Source organism: Leucopleurus acutus (assembly GCF_964270905.1).
Source record: "Leucopleurus acutus genome assembly, chromosome: X".
Classification (NCBI taxonomy): domain Eukaryota; kingdom Metazoa; phylum Chordata; class Mammalia; order Artiodactyla; family Delphinidae; genus Leucopleurus; species Leucopleurus acutus.
The window spans coordinates 42,940,553-42,948,321 of NC_139148.1; positions in this window are offsets into that span (position 1 = coordinate 42,940,553).

A 7,769-nucleotide genomic window follows, 5' to 3' on the forward strand; every position below is an offset into this window, starting at 1 on the left:
GTGCCACCAGGGAAGTCCCCTCTGAGGATTTTGAAGTGATGAGTGCATTATCATTAGAGCTAATGGTTAGACTTTAAGTCAGAGGAGATTAAACTCTTCTGAAAATTGGGATGATTTGGATTTTAAAAGATTTTGCCAAAATTTTATGGGTTAAGTGGACAAGGAAGTTTTTGCTTTATTGGGCGTACCTTACACAGCTGCTTAAGTATTTCACCTGTAAAGTGTCACTAGAGAGTAATAATATACTATCCAGGTGGGAAAAACAAAATTTATCTATTCTCTTTTTTGTTTTGGTTTTGCAGCACGGTATTAGCTTTTTCGCAAGGGAAGACTTCAATCCAAGCATGAAACTAACAAATCATGACTAAAGTGTTGTAAGAGAGGAAAAACTTTTCCTCTATCTTCTTAGTTCAGTACCAGGGTGGGGGGGGGGAGGTGGCTTGTGAATTAAACTGACAAAAGACAGATTGGCAAGAGAAAAAAGTTTATTTCCATGTGCAATGTGCAGACAGGAGGGAATGCTGTGTGATAAGTCATTCAAAGGGGGTGGTTAGAATTGGGGGCTTATATGCTTTAGTAGGGAAAGGGCAGGGGTGGAGGAGAAAAGGCTGTTATGGGAAGAGCAAATAGGTTTCTTTAGGAAAGAGACAAATGGGTTTTTAGGAGAACAAATGGGAGATATGTTTGTGATGTTTGTTTATGTAGGTTTGAGTCAACTTTCTGTCTTCTTCATGGCTGAAACTTCCTGGGAGAGGGCATTTATGGTGGGTTTACTCTTGGTCTCTCTCCTGGGAGTAGACCCACCCTGAAGATGGAATTTATGGCAGCCTCATTTCCAAAAGTTGCTACTTTTAGATAGATAAGGGAATCTCTGAGAAGGCTTCTTTCTGCATCTGTTGATTCTCAGTTGCCTTCAGCTCCAAATAATCCTTATGTCAAAGGGGCATATTTTGGCATATCTTAATACCCTTCAGTATTATTCAGAATTTTGTGATTTGAGCAATTGAATGAAATCCATTTGGAAATGTTCAAATGGTTTTTGAGGCAGGGGTTCTTTATAGCTTTTCCTGGGTTATAATAATGACAGATAAGGCAAGATTTGGCCACCTGCCTTGAGTAAAATTTCCTAACCAATATTTTTGTAAAGTTTTAACAAATAATTTATTACCATTGTGAATAATTTCACAGAGAAAGCAGTAAGGGTCTGGAGATGGACTCTGGCAGCATTAAGCAGGCGTCTTGGCAATGCCGATGCCCAGTATATATTTGACAGTTTTTTTTTTCATGGAAAGGCATTTTATTTTAAATATAGCAGTGTGTACAGGTCATTTCCAAGCTCCCAATCTATCCCTTCCCTGCTCTGTTCCCCCCTGGTAACCATAAGTTAGTTCTCTAAATCTGTTTCTGTTTATATTTGACAGTTTTGAGATGGCCATTATTTCTTTTCTTCTGAGGGGGCCAATTTTCATATTTGAATAAACCTTTCAGGATTCATGAAATCAGATTCAGCAAGTGCCTTTAGAATACCTATGGTAGCAAAACCAGAAAGGACTGCTTGTTTTACATAATAGTCAGCTAGGAAATTCCCCTTTGCTTTAAAAGTACAGTAAGTCTCCTACATATGATCCTTCAAGTTGCAAACTTTCAAACATGCAAACTTGGGTTCGCATGTCCAATCACGTAAGTTAGTTCACGTGTCTGGTGTACATTGTCACGCGCATGCATCCTCTACAAGTGATTGTGCTTTTGTGTACTTTACTGTACAGTACTGTATAGAGTACAGTAGTACTCTATCTTTATTTCAAACCCAGGATGTCCGGAAGCAAGCATAAAAGCAGTGGTGATGTGGCTAGTACAGTACTACCCAGACATCACTGGATCCTTTTTTCAAGAGGGTGGATAGAATTGAATCCAGCAAGGAACCAGAACCTGTGCCATCAATGTCAGGTGTGAGTGAAATTGCAGCTTGCCTTCCATCTCCTATTGCTGACGATCCTTCAGCTCTACCATCTCCCACCTCCTCTCCCTCCTCCAGTCAGTAACTCTTCTTGCCTCTTCACTCGATGCCAGCCCCTGGATGCCAGCTGTTGTACTGTGCTACTGTACTTTTCAAGGTTCTGTACTGTAAGATTAAAATTGTCTTCTTTGGGCTTCCCTGGTGGCGCAGTGGTTGAGAGTCCGCCTACCGATGCAGGGAACACGGGTTCGTGCCCCGGTCCGGGAAGATCCCACATGCTGCGGAGCGGCTGGGCCCGTCAGCCATGGCCGCTGAGCCTGCGCGTCCGGAGCCTGTGCTCGGCAACGGGAGAGGCCACAACAGTGAGAGGCCCGCGTACCGCAAAAAACAAAACCCAAAATGTCTTCTTTATTTTTTGTGTGTGTTTTTCTTTATTATTATTATTTTTTTGGCCGCGTTGGGTCTTTTGTTGCTGCGTGCAGGCTTTCACTAGTTGCAGCCAGCGGTGGCTTCTCCTGTTGTGGAGCATGGGCTCTAGGTGCACAGGCTCAGTAGTTGTGGCTCAGGGGCTTAGTTGCTCTGCAGCATGTGGGATCTTCCTGGATCAGGGCTCAAACCCATGTCCCCTGCATTGGCAGGCGGATTCTTAACCACTGCGCCACCAGGGAAGTCCTGTGTTTGTTTTTTATGTATAATTTTTGTGAAAAGTATTATAAACCTATTACAATACAGTACTATATAGCCGATTGTGTTCATTGGGTACGAAGGCTAACTTTGTTGGACTTACGAACAAATTAGACTTACAAACACCCTCTCAGAACAGACCTCGTCCTCATGTAGGGGACTTACTGTATTATCTTATTTTAAAAAATAAATTTATTTATTTATTTTTATTATTTATTTTTGGCTGCATTGGGTCTTTGTTGCTGCGTGCGGGCTTTCTCTAGTTGCCGCAAACGAGGGCTACTCTTCGTTGCGGTGCGCAGGGTTCTCATTGCAGGGGCTTCTCATTGCAGTGGCTTCTCTTGTTGCGGACCACAGGCTCTAGGTGCGTGGGCTTCAGTAGTTGTGGCACGCAGGCTCAGCAGTTGTAGCTTGTGGGCTCTAGAGCTCAGGCTCAGTAGTTGTGGTGAACGGGCTTAGTTGCTCTGTGGCATGTGGGATCTTCCTGGAACAGGGATCGAACCCATGTCCCCCTGCATTGGCAGGCAGATTCTTAACCACTGTGCCACCAGGGAAGTCCCTACTGTATTATCTTTAGAAGTAACTTCTTTTATAACTGATACTTCAGTTGGATGTTGTATTGTCTCCAACAAATGATTACATTTCTTCCACTTTATATGGTGTGGCTGAAGAAGTTAGAAAACCTCTTTGTTTCCATAATGTACTAAAATCATGAACATCTCCAAAGATATATCTATTAGTACAGATGTGTACTCTTAAATCTTTAGCAAAATGACATGCTTGTGATGTAGCTGTCATTCAGCTATTTGAGTGGAGTGAGCTGTAGGCAAAGGAGCAACTTCAATAGCAGAATATTCAGAAGTTATAACGTAGCCAGCACAAAATATGCCCTGTTTATTCTTAAGATATGAGCCATCAACAAACATCATATCAGGGTTGTCTAGGGCAGTGGTTCTCCACCTTTAGTTTGCCTTGGAATCATCTGGAGGTCTTAGTAAACCACGGGTTGGTGGGCGCCACTCCTGGAGTTTCTGATTCAGAAGATCTGGAGTGGGCCCCAAAATTGCATTTCTAAATAGTACCAGATGATACTGGGGACCACACTTTGAGAACCACTGCTGTAAAGGACCATTAGTGAGGTCAGGATGAAGAAGACGTCGAGTTTAAATGGTTGCTAGACAGTCATGAGATTCAGTCATTCTGCAGAGGAAGTAGGACACCAGCATTTAGATTAGAGCAACATTGAACAGTTTTGCGTGAAGCAGACCTTAGAAGAATTTCATAGGAGGCAATGTGACTAGCTGCGAAATGTTGGGTGTTTTTCTGAAGTGGTAAGGTTTGTACCCCTAGGGAATCCTTAGGGTCAGGGAGAGGCTAAGAAGATGTCTGCTGTAGCTTCCAGCAGTCTAGCTGATGCTCTACACCATGGAAACAAGGCAGATGAGCCTTGACCACAGGGGCCAGAGATGTAAGTGATATTCTTATGATAGCCCCTGATTTTTGATGAAGTTTGCTTTCATGGGAAGAGCTTAGCACAGTTAGGAATGCCCAAAGTTAGGCTTGCTCTAAGACTTGCTTAGGGGAAGAAAAGGCCTGCTGTTGTCTTGAATCCCCAAAGCAGGAGCTCTGGGACATTGGCCTTATACAACTCATCAGTAGTTGAGGTCTAGCAATAGCTCCTGACTACAAGATATGTCTTCAGCAGTTGTCTTTTCTGAAGACCAGGGTTTCTTCTAGTATTCTAATTATTAGAGTCTAATAAAAGTGTATTAGCTGGTACTGATTCATGATAATATTAACCAAACAATAATATGGATGTATTTTCTATCTTTCAATAATACCAAATCTATCTGATGAATGAATGGAAGAGATGCCATATATACAAATACTTCATATATATGAGGTATATTTTATTATACTTTGCCTTACATTTAGCAGAGGATATTATACACAGTTCCAAACTCTTTTCTATAGACTTCTATTTTTTGAAATTGGCCAGCAGTATAGTGGTTCATTTTATTTGATTTACTTCTTTTAAAAATCTCTTCCCTCAGTTCCACACAGCTGTACCTTACCCTTCTGTCATCATGCCTGTTTCTAAGAACCTACTTTTAGGTCATTGCTTCTAATTTGCTGTAGGAAGGAATTAGACAAACAAGCTCGTTAGTAAGTGTTGTGTGTGGGGAAGAATTCCAAGACCGAACGAGGGCCCAGGGCAATGAAACAGTTCAGCTTTAGAGCATGGGCCTTTGTGGATGTGGCTGTCAGACCAACATCCCTGGAGGCCATCTCTGTGAATGTAAATTCTACCAGAGTCTTGTGCAAGGTCCTTGTCTGGGTATATCAAAGAAACACATGACTCTCTGGATTCTTGGGAACTCAGTCTAATGTGGGATAGTAAATCCTCCTAAGAACAAGGCAACATATCACACATTCATCACATATGCAATGGTTCAGCACTGAAGGAACACATCATAAAGATTTCCTGGAAGAGATATGTATGGAATCAATTTTCCTTTGAAGAAATGACAGCTAAGCTTTGGTGATATCAGGAAAGGTAAAATCACGACTCTTGTACAGATATAAAAATAAACACATGCTAAAGAATTAATTTTACTCCTATTAAACAGAACCAGAGCCTGATGGTAGTTAAAGCAGTAAAAACATACTTTATTCAGGAACTATTGCATTAGGGGAAAAGAAACCTCAGTATAGATCTGGGCTCAATTGCGAATACATCAAAGACAGCTGTGGATTTATAGCCTAGGAGCAGAATGAGGGGGGTCAGTGGATGGAAAATTACTAAGAGGAAACATCAAGGAGATTTTTGCTAAACCGACCTAACGGGATTCTTGCTGGAGGCAGGCCAGGGCCATGAGATCTCAAGGGTGGGGGATTCTCTCTATAACGACTTAGCAGGATTCTTGCTATAATGGGGCTATGCAAGCCCTTCAAGGATGCTGGGCCAACATCAAGGCCTAGCTGAGAAGATGGCTCAGGGAAGCCTGACCAAAGTTTGGTCAAGGGGAGTCTTTGTCACTTCTACAGTATGAGAGAACCAGGCAGATGTTATAACCCGTTCAAAGGAAAAGTCAAACCAGCATAGATTTATATGAAGTAAAAGACTGTTGAGATGAATTGCAAATGTCCCCCCAAATGGAAAAATCATGGTTTTTCCATTTTGGAGGAAGGGAGCTAATTAGAATTACTACCAAACAAGACAGAATTTACATATCTACCAGTTACATATAGCTTGCAAAGAATTGCAAAGTAGCTCAAAGGCAATGAACAGGGCTAGAATCACATAAGGAGAACCCTGGGCAGGCATGCTGTAAACGATGCAGAGTTTCTCATTGAAACACAAATATTTCTCTGCAAGGCTTCTGGCAAGGTGAATGGTGGAGTGAAAAGCAAAGAAGTTAAAGAATAGGAATGCAGGAAGGGTAAGGAAGTCACAAAATGTTAACTAACCCCTTTGGTTGGACTTGCAATATGATCAGCAGGAGACACAATGATTTCTTTCCCTGGTTTGAAAGAGAAGGTTTGATTTCAGCTTCTTTAAATCTTTGTTAAAAATTTGAGATATAGTTGATTTCCAATATTATATTCATTTCAGGTGTACCACATAGTGATTCGAAATTTTTATAGATTATACTCCATTTAAAGTTATTGTAAAATATTGGCTATATTTTCTGTGCTCTACAATATATCCTTGTAGCTTATTTATTCTATACATAGTGGTTTATACAGAGTCTCTAAATCTTTAATGCATGGAGTTCCAGTGTGTGCATATTTGATCCTAATGGCTTGAGGATTCCTATCAGCTGATTCCAGCCGCTTCTAGTTCCTGTGGCTACAGACTGTTTCACCGGGTCTTCCCTGAAGTTGTTCATTATGAGGTTTGTTGAAAACTTTTGAAAGCTTGGAACTGAATGGGGGATGGAGAAAAACAGGAGATGAGAAATTTGATATATTTTATCTTTCTGTGTTGGCTTTTATTTTTAAAATAACTTTGTACTCCTTTTCAATTTTCCCCTCAGGACAGTTTTTCCTCTGCACACTCTTTTTCTTAATCATTTTAATGGCTACAACTTTGCTCTGGTGAATCAAAAGGAGTGGCCAGAGTTTCATGAACCACCTGCTGGAACTGAGGGACCAAGTTACCGAGGAGGGGTGGCCGCTAGGGGGGGATAATAAGGTGAGAAGAGGAATGTGGATACAGGTAAGCATGGTGGGAGGCAAGGGGGAGTGAGGGGAGACATAAAAGACAAGAGAGCTAGGAGAGCTCATCATGACAAATGGTTTAGCATGGAAGGTGCTTCTGCTGTTTTCTCAAACTCCATCAACTAAACTATTCAATACGCCAAGGTGCCAAATTATGGGGTAGCATGTCCTGATCCCCATCACAGTCAAGAAACTTCATTCCTCTTTTCATTAAGAAATATTTTTTATTAAAAATAATCTTTATATTTTCTTCTACTATAGAATCCCCACAGAAACCTTAGGCTTTATAGGATTTGAAGGGATATTTATGCACACTCATTGGGTCATTTTAAAAAAAGAGACATTGGGCTTCCCTGGTGGCGCAGTGGTTGCGAGTCCGCCTGCCGATGCAGGGGACACGGGTTCGTGCCCCGGTCCGGGAAGATCCCACGTGCCGCGGAGCGGCTGGGCCCGTGAGCCATGGCCGCTGAACCTGCGCGTCCGGAGCCTCTGCTCCGCAGCGGGAGGGGCCACAACAGTGAGAGGCCCGCGTGACGCAAAAAAAAAAAAAAAAAAAAAAAAAAGAGACATAATTGACATACAACAGTGTGTATGTTTAGGGTGTACAATGTATTGATTTGATACATTTATATATTGTAATGTGATTAACACTATAGCATCAGTTGACACCTCTCTCACATCAATAATTATCATTTCTTTTTTGTGATGAGAACATTTAAGATCAGTCTCCTAGCAATTTTTTAAAATAAATTTATTCATTTATTTAATTTTTGGCTGCATTGGGTCTTCACTGCTGCACGCGGTTTTTCTCTAGTTGCGGCGAGCGGGGGCTACTCTTTGTTGCCGTGTGCAGGCTTCTCATTGTGGTGGCTTTTTATGGAGCACAGGCTCGAGGCTTGTGGGC